The following is a 14,007-nucleotide window of genomic DNA, read 5'->3' as shown; positions in this document are numbered from 1 at the left end:
CTCTCCCCTCCTTTAAGACACTCCTGAAAACCTACCTCTTTGACCAAGCTTTTGGTCACCTAATTTCTTCTTATGTGGCTGGGTGTCAAATGTATTTGTTTAGTCTGATAACAACAACAACTTTTATTTATATAGCGCCTTTAACAAAGTAAAATGTCCCAAGACGCTTCATGGCAGTGTTATAAGACAAAACAGATAAAATTGACACCGAGCTACACAAGAAGAAATTACGGCAGGTGACCAAAAGCTTGGTCAAAGAGGTAGGTTTTAAGGAGCGCCTTAAAGGAGGAAAGAGAGGCAGAGAGGCGGAGAGGTTTAGGGAGGGAGTTCCAGAGCCGAGGGCCCAGGCAGCTGAAGGCACGGCCGCCGATGGTGGAGCGATTATAATCAGGGATGCTCAAGAGGGCAGAATTAGAGGAGCGCGGACATCTCGGGGGGGTTGTGGGGCTGGAGGAGATTACAGAGATAGGGAGGGCCATGGAGGGATTTGTAAACAAGGATGAGAATTTTGAAATCAAAGCGTGTTTAACCGAGAGCCAATGTAGGTCAGCGAACACAGGGGTGAAGGGCGAGCGGACTTGGTGCGAGCTAGGACACGGGCTGTCGAGTTTTGGGTGATCTCAATTTTAGAGGTAACTAAAGGCATGGGTGAGGGTTTCAGCAGCAGAAGAGCTGAGACAGGGGCTCCTGTGAGGCGCCTTGGGACATTTTACTATGTTAAAGGCGCGATATAAATTCAAGTTGTTGTTGCTCCTCTAACTCCTGAAAGCATGAGTCCTCCGCGCGCGGGAGGGGTGGGTTTGGGGGTGAGATACGGTTCTACGCGATGTCCTCCTGTAACTCACCCGAGCCTCGTCAGACAGCACGGGCCGGTGAGGCGGGGCAGCCTAGCCCGATTCGATGCTATCCTGACCCCACCACCCCTCAGACACACTTCAACCGAAAGACTTGCATCAGACCTCACTGCCGCACGGATCAAACAGGCCGCTGCGAGGGGGGGTTGATGGGTATCCCACTGCCGATACCGATCAGTGAAACTCCATTAATCATCAAGTGATCACAAGTTTCAGATCATTCGCTAGTTTTTGATATAAACCACAGGTTTTTTTTTCTCTAAATTTAAACTTCTGGAATATCTCGAGTTTGCCAGCCGTGGCTCAGTGGGTAGCACTCTCGTCTCTGAGTCAGCCAGTCATGGATTCAAGCCCCACTCCGGAAACTTGAGCACAAAAATGCAGGCTGACACTCCCAGTGCAGTGCTGAGGGAGCGCTGCACTGTCCGAGGTGCCGTTTTTCTGGATGAAACGTTAAACCGAGTTCCTGTACGCCCTCTCAGGTGGATGTAAAAGATCCCATGGCATTCAAAGAGCAGGGGAGTCCTGGTCAATCATCATCATAGGCAGTCCCTCGGGGTAGAGGATGACTTGCTTCCATACTAAAAATGAGTCCTCAGGTGACCGATGAACTCATGTTAAACGGTGGAAGATGTGCGCAAATTCTTTTAACGTGGGGTGGCCGTTGCACACCAGCCACCACACGGGCTTGACAGAGCAAAGTCATGGTCCTGTGGCAAGGGAATCCAAGACAACTGAAGACCAGGCTGCCCTGCTGACCTGGGTCAATACATACACACAAACTCAAACATACTCCAACTGTCCTCGTTCCTTCCTCCTTCCCACAAGACCACTCTGTTATGTATGAATAAAGAGTCTGACTGGATACTGTGAGGTCAAAGTAAAGTGTGACCTTAGTCTTTTATTGCAGGTCTCCAGAGGGCCTCGCCAGCCTGTGAGGCCTTCTTAAGTACAGGTGTTCCCAAGGGACTCTAAATCTGCATCAATACCGGGCCACCACACGTGGGATCTGGCTTTCACTTTCATCATTACGATGCCTGGGTGAGTACTGTGAAGATCACTGATGAAAGTGTCCCTGCCCTTCTTGGGGACCACTACCCGATTACCCCACAGAAAACAGTCTGCCTGTATAGACATTTCACCTTTGTGCTGCTGGTACGGCTTTATCTCTTCCTGCATTTCTACTGGGACACTGGACCAGCTCCCATGAAGCACACAATTTTTTACTCGGGACAGTAAGGGGTCCTGGCTCATCCAGGTTCTAATCTGTCTGGCTGTGACTCTTGAATGCTTCCATAACCATGACTAAATCTGCGGGCTGTGCCATTTCCACCCCCGTGGTGGGCAATGGCAGCCTACTGAGAGCATCGGCACAGTTTTCTGTGCCTGGCCTGTGGCGGATGGCATAGTTGTATGCAGACAACGTGAGCGCCCATCTCTGGATGCGGGCCGATGCATTCGTATTTATCCCCTTACTTTCTGAAAAAAGCGATATCAGCGGCTTATGGTCAGTTTCCAATTCAAATTTGAGCCCAAACAGATATTGATGCATTTTCTTTACCCCATAAACACTCGCTAACGCTTCTTTTTCAATCATGCTGTAGGCCCTCTCAGCCTTAGACAGACTTCTGGATGCATAAGCAACCGGTTACAATTTCCCAGGTTCATTAGCTTGTTGCAACACACACCCGACACCATATGACAATGCTTCACATGCTAGTACCAAACGCTTAAATGGATCATAAAACACAAGCAATTTGTTTGACCATACAATTTTCTAGCTTTTACAAAGACATTTCCTTGGCTTTTGCCCCATACCTATTCATTTCCTTTACGCAGTAAGGCGTGCAGTGGTTCTAACAATGTGCTGGGACCCGGTAAGAAGTTACCAAAATAGTTCAGGAGTCCTAGAAACGACCGCAGCTCCATCACATGCTGTGGCCTTGGTACATTCTCGATTGCCTCCGTCTTCGAATCGGTGGGCCTGATGCCATCCACCGCGATTCTTCTCCCCAGGAACTCCAATTCAGGCGCGAGGAAAACGCACTTCGAGCATTTTAACCTGAGCCCCAGGCGGTTGAGTCGACTCAAAGAGCCTCCTCCAGGTTCTGCAGATGCTCGACTGTGTCCCACGATGACCTGTAACCAAGATGTCGTCCTGGAAGACCACCGTGCACGGGACCAACTTCAGTAAGCTTTCCATGTTTCTCTGAAATATCACCGCGGCTGATCGAATCCCAAATGGGCATCTTTTGTAAATGAAGAGACCTTTGTGCGTGTTGATGTAGGTGAGGCCCTTCAAGGATTCCTCCAGCTCCTGCATCATGTAGGCCGAGGTCTAGTCCAGCGTCGTGAACGTCCTTCCTCCCACCAGCGTTGCAAAAAGGTCGTCAGCCTTTGGTAGTGGGTATTGATCCTGCAGGGAGAAATGATTGATAGTTACGTTGTAATCACCACAGATTCTGACGGTGCTGTCTCCCTCGAGGACTGGAACAATCGGACTGGCCCACACGCTGAACACGATCGGTGAAATGATGCCCTCTCGTTGCAGCCGGTCCAGCTCGATCTCCACCCTCTCTCGCATGTACGGTACTGCTCTCACCTTGTGATGGATGGGTCGCGCCCCCGGAATTAGGTGGATCTGCACTTTTGCACCTTGGAACTTCCCCATGCCCGGTTCAACCAGCGAAGGAAACATGTTTAAGACTTGGGCACACGAAGTGTCATCAACGGATGAGAGCGCTCGGACGTCATACCAGTTCCAGCGTATATTTCCCAGCCAGCTCCTGCCGAGCAGCGTGGGACCATCGCCCGGTACCACCCAGATTGGTAGCTTGTGCACCGCTCCATCATAGGAGACCTTTACAGTAGCACTGCCGATTACGGGAATCAGTTCCTTTGTGTAAGTTCTCAGTTTCGTGCGAATGGGAGTCAGGACTGGCCTTGAGGCCTTGCTGCACCACAATTTATCTAAAGTCTTTTTGCTCATAATGGACTGGCTCACGCCCGTGTCCAGCTTCATTAACACCAGGAGTCCATTTAATTTAATTCAACCTTCAGCATTATCGGGAGACATTTTATGATACATGTGTGCACCCCATATACCTCTGCCTCCTCGGTCTGAGGTTCTGGTTCATCGTGATCCGCCGTGGATCTGTCCTCCTCTGCAACATGGTGGTTTGCAGGATTAGCAGGGTTTGCAGCTCGCCTGAACATATGTTGGAGGTGTCCCATTGTTCCACAGCCTTGGAACAAACATACCCTTTGAAGCGGCATGAATGGAAATGATGATCACCCCCGCAGTGCCAACAAGGTGTTAATGGCCTTGCATTCATCACCCTTGATGGTGGACTCTGAGACATCTGCGGATGTGCAGCTGCAGGCATGTGGGGCCTGCCCTATACGTTGCAATTTGAAAACAACATCACTTTGTTCACAATACTTGTAGCAGCACTCGTGTGCTGAGAGATTTGCTTAGTATTGTCACTGGTGGCAATGAACACCTGGGCTATCGCTATGGCTTTACTCAAGGTTGGAGTCTCTACAGCCAAAAGTTTGCAAAGTATCACTTCATAGCCAATGCCAAGTACGAAGAAGTCTCTGAGCATGTGCTCCAATTGTCCTTCAAATTCGCAATGTCCTGCAAGGCATCTCAGCTCGGCGATATAACTCGCCACTTCCTGGCCCTCAGACCTTTTGTAGGTGTAGAATCGGTACCTCACTATCAGACTGCTTTCCTTTGGGTTCAGATGCTCCCGGACCACTGTGCACAAATCATCATACGATTTCTCTGTGGGTTTCGCTGGAGTGAGCAGATTTTTCATGAGGCCATACGTTGGTGCCCCAGACGGTGAGGAGGATCGCCCTTCGTTTGGCAGCGTTCGCTTCTCCTTTCAGCTCATTGGCCACAAAGTATTGGTCGAGTCGCTCCACAAAATTTTCCCAATAATCTCCCTCCGCAAATTTCTCCAGGCTGCCCACTGTTCTCTGCATCGTTGGGTTCGTCATCTGTATCTCGTCGCCAGTTGTTACGTATGAATAAAGAGTCTGACTGAATACTGTGAGCTCAAATTAAAGTGTGACCTCAGTCTTTTATTGCAGGTCTCCAGAGTGCCTCTCCAGCCTGTGAAGCCTCCTTAAGTACAGGTGCTCCCAAGGAATTGTAGGATTTGTGGAATTGATAATACGCAATGTGAGCCTCACGACCTCACAGCCTCCTTATTGGCCTGTGCTGCGCCTTCCCTTGGTCTTGTCTACACTGCTCCACCTCTGGGCTCCGATCTCTCCACTCCTCCATGTCTTGTCCGTCCTCTCCTCTCCGCCTCCTACTTCCAGACCTCACCCGTCCCGACCTCCGCGCCTCACCCACCCCGACCTCCGCTCCTCGCCCGCCCCGACCTCCGCTCCTCGCCCGCCCCGTCCTCCGCTCCTCGCCCGCCCCGACCTCCGCTCCAACCTCCGCTCCTCGCACGCCCCGACCTCCGCTCCTCGCCCGCCCCGACCTCCGCTCCAACCTCCGCTCCTCGCCCGCTCCGACCTCCGCACCTCGCCCGCCCCGACCTCCGCTCCGACCTCCGTTCCTCGCACGCCCCGACCTCCGCTTCAACCTCCGCTCCTCGTCCGCTCTGACCTCCGCACCTCGCCAGCTCCGACCTCCGCTCCGACCTCCGCCCCGACCTCCGCTACTCGCCCGCCCCGACCTCCGCTCCTCGCCCGCTCTGACCTCCGCACCTCGCCAGCTCCGACCTCCGCACCTCGCCCGCCCCGACCTCCGCTACTCGCCCGCCCCGACCTCCGCTCCTCGCCCGCCCCGACCTCCGCTCTGACCTCCGCTACTCGCCCGCTCCGACCTCCGTTCCGACCTCCGCTCCTCGCCCGCCCCGACCTCCGCTCCTCGCCCGCCCCGACCTCCGCTCCGAACTCCGCTCCTCGCCCACCCCGACCTCCGCTCCGACCTCCGTTCCGACCTCCGCTCCTCGCCCGCCCCGACCTCCGCTCCTCGCCCGCCCCGACCTCCGCTCCGAACTCCGCTCCTCGCCCACCCCGACCTCCGCTCCGACGCCCGCCCCGACCTCCGCTCCGACCTCCGCTCCTCGCCCGCCCCGACCTCCGCTCCTCGCCCGCCCCGACCTCCGCTCCGACCTCCGCTCCTCGCCCGCCCCGACCTCCGCTCCGACCTCCGCTCCTCGCCCGCCCCGACCTCCGCTCCGACCTCCGCTCCTCGCCCGCCCCGACCTCCGCTCCGACCTCCGCTCCTCGCCCGCTCCGACCTCCGCTCCTCACCCGCCCCGACCTCCGCTCCTCACCCGCCCTGACCTCCGCTCCTCGCCCGCCCCGACCTCCGCTCCGACCTCCGCTCCTCGCCCGCCCCGACCTCCGCTCCTCGCCCGCTCCGACCTCCGCTCCTCGCCCGCCCCGAACTCCGCTCCTCGCCCGCTCCGACCTCCGCTCCTCGCCCGCCCCGACCTCCGCTCCTCGCCCGCCCCGACCTCCGCTCCGACCTCCGCTCCTCGCCCGCCCCGACCTCCGCTCCGACCTCCGCTCCTCGCCCGCCCCGACCTCCGCTCCGACCTCCGCTCCTCGCCCGCTCCGACCTCCGCTCCTCGCCCGCCCCGACCTCCGCTCCGACCTCCGCTCCTCGCCCGCCCCGACCTCCGCTCCTCGCCCGCCCCGACCTCCGCTCTTCGCCCGCCCTGACCTCCACTCCTCGCCTGCCCCGACCTCCGCTCCGACCTCCGCTCCTGGCCCGCCCCGACCTCCGCTCCTCACCCGCCCCGACCTCCGCTCTTCGCCTGCCCCGACCTCCGCTCCTCGCCCGCCCCGACCTCCGCTCCGACCTCCGCTCCTTGCCCGCCCCGACCTCCGCTCCTCGCCCGCCCCGACCTCCGCTCCGACCTCCACTCTTCGCCCGCCCCGACCTCCGCTCCTCGCCCGGCCCGACCTCCGCTCCTCGCCCGCCCCGACCTCCGCTCCTCGCCCGCCCCGACCTCCGCTCCTCGCCCGTCCCGAACTCCGCTCCTCGCCCGCCGCGACCTCCGCTCCTCGCCCGCCCCGACCTCCGCTCCTCGCCCGCCCCGACCTCCGCTCCTCGCCCGCTCCGACCTCCGCACCTCGCCAGCTACGACCTCCGCATCTCGCCCGCCCCGACCTCCGCTCCTCGCCCGCCCCGACCTCCGCTCCTCGCCCGCCCCGACCTCCGCTCCTCGCCCGCCCCGACCTCCGCTCCTCGCCCGTCCCGAACTCCGCTCCTCGCCCGCCCCGACCTCAGCATCTCGCCCGCCCCGACCTCCGCTCCTCGCCAGCTCCGACCTCCGCACCTCGCCCGCCCCGACCTCCGCTACTCGCCCGCCCCGACCTCCGCTCCTCGCCCGCCCCGACCTCCGCTACTCGCCCGCCCCGACCTCCGCTCCGACCTCCGCTCCTCGCCCGCCCCGACCTCCGCTCCTCGCCCGCTGCGACCTCCGCTCCGACCTCCGCTCCTCGCCCGCCCCGACCTCCGCTCCGACCTCCGCTCCTCGCCCACCCCGACCTCCGCTCCGACGCCCGCCCCGACCTCCGCTCCGACCTCCGCTCCTCGCCCGCTCCGACCTCCGCTCCTCGCCCGCCCCGACCTCCGCTCCTCGCCCGCCCCGACCTCCGCTCCGACCTCCGCTCCTCGCCCGCCCCGACCTCCGCTCCGACCTCCGCTCCTCGCCCGCCCCGACCTCCGCTCCGACCTCCGCTCCTCGCCCGCCCCGACCTCCGCTCCGACCTCCGCTCCTCGCCCGCTCCGACCTCCGCTCCTCACCCGCCCCGACCTCCGCTCCTCACCCGCCCTGACCTCCGCTCCTCGCCCGCCCGACCTCCGCTCCGACCTCGGCTCCTCGCCCGCCCCGACCTCCGCTCCTCGCCCGCTCCGACCTCCGCTCCTCGCCCGCCCCGAACTCCGCTCCTCGCCCGCTCCGACCTCCGCTCCTCGCCCGCCCCGACCTCCGCTCCTCGCCCGCCCCGACCTCCGCTCCTCGCCCGCCCCGACCTCCGCTCCGACCTCCGCTCCTCGCCCGCCCCGACCTCCGCTCCGACCTCCGCTCCTCGCCCGTCCCGACCTCCGCTCCGACCTCCGCTCCTCGCCCGACCCGACCTCCGCTCCGACCTCCGCTCCTCGCCCGCCCCGACCTCCGCTCCTCGCCCGCCCCGACCTCCGCTCCGACCTCCGCTCCTCGCCCGCTCCGACCTCCGCTCCTCGCACGCCCCGACCTCCGCTCCTCACCCGCCCCGACCTCCGCTCTTCGCCCGCCCTGACCTCCACTCCTCGCCCGCCCCGACCTCCGCTCCGACCTCCGCTCCTGGCCCGCTCCAACCTCCGCTCCTCACCTGCCCCGACCTCTGCTCTTCGCCTGCCGCGACCTCCGCTCCTCGCCCGCCCCGACCTCCGCTCCTCGCCCGTCCCGAACTCAGCACCTCGCCCGCCCCGACCTCCGCTCCTCGCCAGCTCCGACCTCCGCACCTCGCCCGCCCCGACCTCCGCTACTCGCCCGCCCCGACCTCCGCTCCTCGCCCGCCCCGACCTCCGCTCCGACCTCCGCTCCTCGCCCGCCCCGACCTCCGCTCCGACCTCCGCTCCTCGCCCGCCCCGACCTCCGCTCCTCGCCCGCTGCGACCTCCGCTCCGACCTCCGCTCCTCGCCCGCTCCGACCTCCGCTCCGACCTCCGCTCCTCGCCCACTCCGACCTCCGCTCCTCGCCCGCCCCGACCTCCGCTCCGACCTCCGCTCCTCGCCCGCCCCGACCTCCGCTCCGACCTCCGCTCCGACCTCCGCACCTCGCCCGCTCCGACCTCCGCACCTCGCTCGCCCCGACCTCCGCTCCTCGCCCGCTCCGACCTCCGCTCCTCGCCCGCTCCGACCTCAGCTCCTCGCCCGCCCCGACCTCCGCTCTGACCTCCGCTACGCGCCCGCCCCGACCTCCGCCCCGACCTCCGCTCCGACCTCCGCTCCTCGCCCGCCCCGACCTCCGCTCCTCGCCCGCTCCGACCTCCGCTCCGACCTCCGCACCTCGCCCGCTCCGACCTCCGCACCTCGCTCGCCCCGACCTCCGCTCCTCGCCCGCCCCGACCTCCGCTCCTCGCCCGCTCCGACCTCAGCTCCTCGCCCGCCCCGACCTCCGCTCTGACCTCCGTTACGCGCCCGCCCCGACCTCCGCCCCGACCTCCGCTCCGACCTCCGCTCCTCGCCCGCCCCGACCTCCGCTCCTCGCCCGCCCCGACCTCCGCTCCGACCTCCGCTCCTCGCCCACCCCGACCTCCGCTCCTCGCCCGCCCCGACCTCCGCTCCGACCTCCGCTCCTCGCCCGCCCCGACCTCCGCTCCGACCTCCGCTCCTCGCCCGCCCCGACCTCCGCTCCTCGCCCGCCCCGACCTCCGCTCCGACCTCCGCTCCTCGCCCGCCCCGACCTCCGCTCCAACCTCCGCTCCTCGCCCGCTCCGACCTCCGCTCCTCGCCCGCCCCGACCTCCGCTCCAACCTCCGCTCCTCGCCCGCTCCGACCTCCGCACCTCGCCCGCCCCGACCTCCGCTCCTCGCCCGCCCCGACCTCCGCACCTCGCCCGCCCCTACCTCCGCTCCTCGCCCGCCCCCCGCTCCTCGCCCGTCCCGAACTCCGCCCCGACCTCCGCTCCTCGCCCGCCCTGACCTCCGCTCCGACCTCCGCTCCTCGCCCGCCCCGACCTCCGCTCCGACCTCCGCTCCTCGCCCGCCCCGACCTCCGCTCCGACCTCCGCTCCTCGCCCGCCCCGACCTCCGCTCCTCGCCCGCCCCGACCTCCGCTCCGACCTCCGCTCCTCGCCCGCTCCGACCTCCGCTCCTCGCCCGCCCCGACCTCCGCTCCGACCTCCGCTCCTCGCCCGCCCCGACCTCCGCTCCTCGCCCGCCCCGACCTCCGCTCCGACCTCCGCTCCTCGCCCGCCCCGACCTCCGCTCCTCGCCCGCCCCGACCTCCGCACCTCGCCCGCCCTGACCTCCGCTCCTCGCCCGCCCCGACCTCCGCTCCTCGCCCGTCCCGAACTCCGCTCCTCGCCCGCCCCGACCTCCGCTCCTCGCCCGTCCCGAACTCCGCTCCTCGCCCGCCCCGACCTCCGCTCCTCGCCCGCTCCGACCTCCGCTCCTCGCCCGTCCCGAACTCCGCTACTCGCCCGCCCCGACCTCCGCTCCTCGCCCGCTCCGACCTCCGCTCCGACCTCCGCTCCTCGCCCGCCCCGACCTCCGCTCCAACCTCCGCTCCTCGCCCGCTCCGACCTCCGCACCTCGCCCGCCCCGACCTCCGCTCCTCGCCCGCCCCGACCTCCGCTCCTCGCCCGCCCCGACCTCCGCTCCGACCTCCGGACCTCGCCCGCTCCGACCTCCGCACCTCGCCCGCCCCTACCTCCGCTCCTCGCCTGCCCCCCGCTCCTCGCCCGTCCCGAACTCCGCCCCGACCTCCGCTCCTCGCCCGCCCCGACCTCCGCTCCTCGCCCGCCCTGACCTCCGCTCCGACCTCCGCTCCTCGCCCGCCCCGACCTCCGCTCCTCGCCCGCTCCGACCTCCGCTCTGACCTCCGCTCCTCGCCCGCTCCGACCTCCGCTCCGACCTCCGCTCCTCGCCAGCTCCGACCTCCGCTCCTCGCCCGCCCCGACCTCTGCTCCGACCTCCGCTCCTCGCCCGCCCCGACCTCCGCTCCGACCTCCGCACCTCGCCCGCTCCGACCTCCGCACCTCGCCCGCCCCTACCTCCGCTCCTCGCCCGCCCTCCGCTCCTCGCCCGCCCGCCCCCCGCTCCTCGCCCGCCCCCCGCTCCTCGCCCGTCCCGAACTCCGCCCCGACCTCCGCTCCTCGCCCGCCCCGACCTCCGCTCCTCGCCCGCTCCGACCTCAGCTCCTCGCCCGCCCCGACCTCCGCTCTGACCTCCGCTACTCGCCCGCCCCGACCTCCGCTCCTCGCCCGCCCCGACCTCCGCTCCTCGCCCGCCCCGACCTCCGCTCCGACCTCCGCTCCTCGCCCGCCCCGACCTCCGCTCCAACCTCCGCTCCTCGCCCGCTCCGACCTCCGCACCTCGCCCGCCCCGACCTCCGCTCCTCGCCCGCCCCGACCTCCGCTCCTCGCCCGCCCCGACCTCCGCTCCGACCTCCGGACCTCGCCCGCTCCGACCTCCGCACCTCGCCCGCCCCTACCTCCGCTCCTCGCCTGCCCCCCGCTCCTCGCCCGTCCCGAACTCCGCCCCGACCTCCGCTCCTCGCCCGCCCCGACCTCCGCTCCTCGCCCGCCCTGACCTCCGCTCCGACCTCCGCTCCTCGCCCGCCCCGACCTCCGCTCCTCGCCCGCTCCGACCTCCGCTCTGACCTCCGCTCCTCGCCCGCTCCGACCTCCGCTCCGACCTCCGCTCCTCGCCAGCTCCGACCTCCGCTCCTCGCCCGCCCCGACCTCTGCTCCGACCTCCGCTCCTCGCCCGCCCCGACCTCCGCTCCGACCTCCGCACCTCGCCCGCTCCGACCTCCGCACCTCGCCCGCCCCTACCTCCGCTCCTCGCCCGCCCTCCGCTCCTCGCCCGCCCGCCCCCCGCTCCTCGCCCGCCCCCCGCTCCTCGCCCGTCCCGAACTCCGCCCCGACCTCCGCTCCTCGCCCGCCCCGACCTCCGCTCCTCGCCCGCTCCGACCTCAGCTCCTCGCCCGCCCCGACCTCCGCTCTGACCTCCGCTACTCGCCCGCCCCGACCTCCGCTCCTCGCCCGCCCCGACCTCCGCTCCTCGCCCGCCCCGACCTCCGCTCCGACCTCCGCTCCTCGCCCACCCCGACCTCCGCTCCTCGCCCGCCCCGACCTCCGCTCCGACCTCCGCTCCTCGCCCGCCCCGACCTCCGCTCCGACCTCCGCTCCTCGCCCGCCCCGACCTCCGCTCCTCTCCCGCCCCGACCTCCGCTCCGACCTCCGCTCCTCGCCCGCTCCGACCTCCGCTCCTCGCCCGCCCCAACCTCCGCTCTGACCTCCGCTACTCGCCCGCCCCGACCTCCGCTCCAACCTCCGCTCCTCGCCCGCTCCGACCTCCGCACCTCGCCCGCCCCGACCTCCGCTCCTCGCCCGCCCCGACCTCCGCTCCTCGCCCGCCCCGACCTCCGCTCCGACCTCCGGACCTCGCCCGCTCCGACCTCCGCACCTCGCCCGCCCCTACCTCCGCTCCTCGCCCGCCCCCCGCTCCTCGCCCGTCCCGAACTCCGCCCCGACCTCCGCTCCTCGCCCGCCCTGACCTCCGCTCCGACCTCCGCTCCTCGCCCGCCCCGACCTCCGCTCCGACCTCCGCTCCTCGCCCGCCCCGACCTCCGCTCCTCGCCCGCCCCGACCTCCGCTCCGACCTCCGCTCCTCGCCCGCTCCGACCTCCGCTCCTCGCCCGCCCCGACCTCCGCTCCGACCTCCGCTCCTCGCCCGCCCCGACCACTGCTCCTCGCCCGCCCCGACCTCCGCTCCGACCTCCGCTCCTCGCCCGCTCCGACCTCCGCTCCTCGCCCGCCCCGACCTCCGCTCCTCGCCCGCCCCGACCTCCGCTCCTCGCCCGCCCCGACCTCCGCTCCGACCTCCGCTCCTCGCCCGCCCCGACCTCCGCTCCTCGCCCGCCCCGACCTCCGCTCCTCGCCCGCCCCGACCTCCGCACCTCGCCCGCCCTGACCTCCGCTCCTCGCCCGCCCCGACCTCCGCTCCTCGCCCGTCCCGAACTCCGCTCCTCGCCCGTCCCGAACTCCGCTCCTCGCCCGTCCCGAACTCCGCTCCTCGCCCGCTCCGACCTCCGCTCCTCGCCCGCCCCGACCTCCGCTCCAACCTCCGCTCCTCGCCCGCTCCGACCTCCGCACCTCGCCCGCCCCGACCTCCGCTCCTCGCCCGCCCCGACCTCCGCACCTCGCCCGCCCCTACCTCCGCTCCTCGCCCGCCCCCCGCTCCTCGCCCGTCCCGACCTCCGCCCCGACCTCCGCTCCTCGCCCGCCCTGACCTCCGCTCCGACCTCCGCTCCTCGCCCGCCCCGACCTCCGCTCCGACCTCCGCTCCTCGCCCGCCCCGACCTCCGCTCCTCGGCCGCCCCGACCTCCGCTCCGACCTCCGCTCCTCGCCCGCTCCGACCTCCGCTCCTCGCCCGCCCCGACCTCCGCTCCTCGCCCGCCCCGACCTCCGCACCTCGCCCGCCCTGACCTCCGCTCCTCGCCCGCCCCGACCTCCGCTCCTCGCCCGTCCCGAACTCCGCTCCTCGCCCGCCCCGACCTCCGCTCCTCGCCCGTCCCGAACTCCGCTCCTCGCCCGCCCCGACCTCCGCTCCTCGCCCGCTCCGACCTCCGCTCCGACCTCCGCTCCTCGCCCGCTCCGACCTCCGCTCCTCGCCCGCCCCGACCTCCGCTCCAACCTCCGCTCCTCGCCCGCTCCGACCTCCGCACCTCGCCCGCCCCGACCTCCGCTCCTCGCCCGCCCCGATCTCCGCTCCTCGCCCTCCCCCCGCTCCTCGCCCATCCCGAACTCCGCCCCAACCTCCGCTCCTCGCCCGCCCCGACCTCCGCTCCTCACCCGCCCTGACCTCCGCTCCGACCTCCGCTCCTCGCCCGCCCCGACCTCCGCTCCTCGCCCGCTCCGACCTCCGCTCCGACCTCCGCTCCTCGCCCGCTCCGACCTCCGCTCCGACCTCCGCTCCTCGACCGCTCCGACCTCCGCTCCTCGCCCGCCCCGACCTCCGCTCCGACCTCCGCTCCTCGCCCGCCCCGACCTCCGCTCCGACCTCCGGACCTCGCCCGCTCCGACCTCCGCACCTCGCCCGCCCCTACCTCCGCTCCTCGCCCGCCCCCCGCTCCTCGCCCGTCCCGAACTCCGCCCCGACCTCCGCTCCTCGCCCGCCCCGACCTCCGCTCCTCGCCCGCCCTGACCCCCGCTCCGACCTCCGCTCCTCGCCCGCCCCGACCTCCGCTCCTCGCCCGCTCCGACCTCCGCCCCGACCTCCGCTCCTCGCCCGCCCTGACCCCCGCTCCGACCTCCGCTCCTCGCCCGCCCCGACCTCCGCTCCTCGCCCGCTCCGACCTCCGCTCCGACCTCTGCTCCTCGCCCGCTCCGACCTCCGCTCCGACATCCGCTCCTCGCCAGCTCCGACCTCCGCTCCTCGCCCGCCCCGACCTCCGCTCCG

Source organism: Pristiophorus japonicus, chromosome 1 (assembly GCF_044704955.1).
Source record: "Pristiophorus japonicus isolate sPriJap1 chromosome 1, sPriJap1.hap1, whole genome shotgun sequence".
Classification (NCBI taxonomy): Eukaryota; Metazoa; Chordata; class Chondrichthyes; family Pristiophoridae; genus Pristiophorus; species Pristiophorus japonicus.
This window is presented reverse-complemented; position numbering follows the sequence as displayed.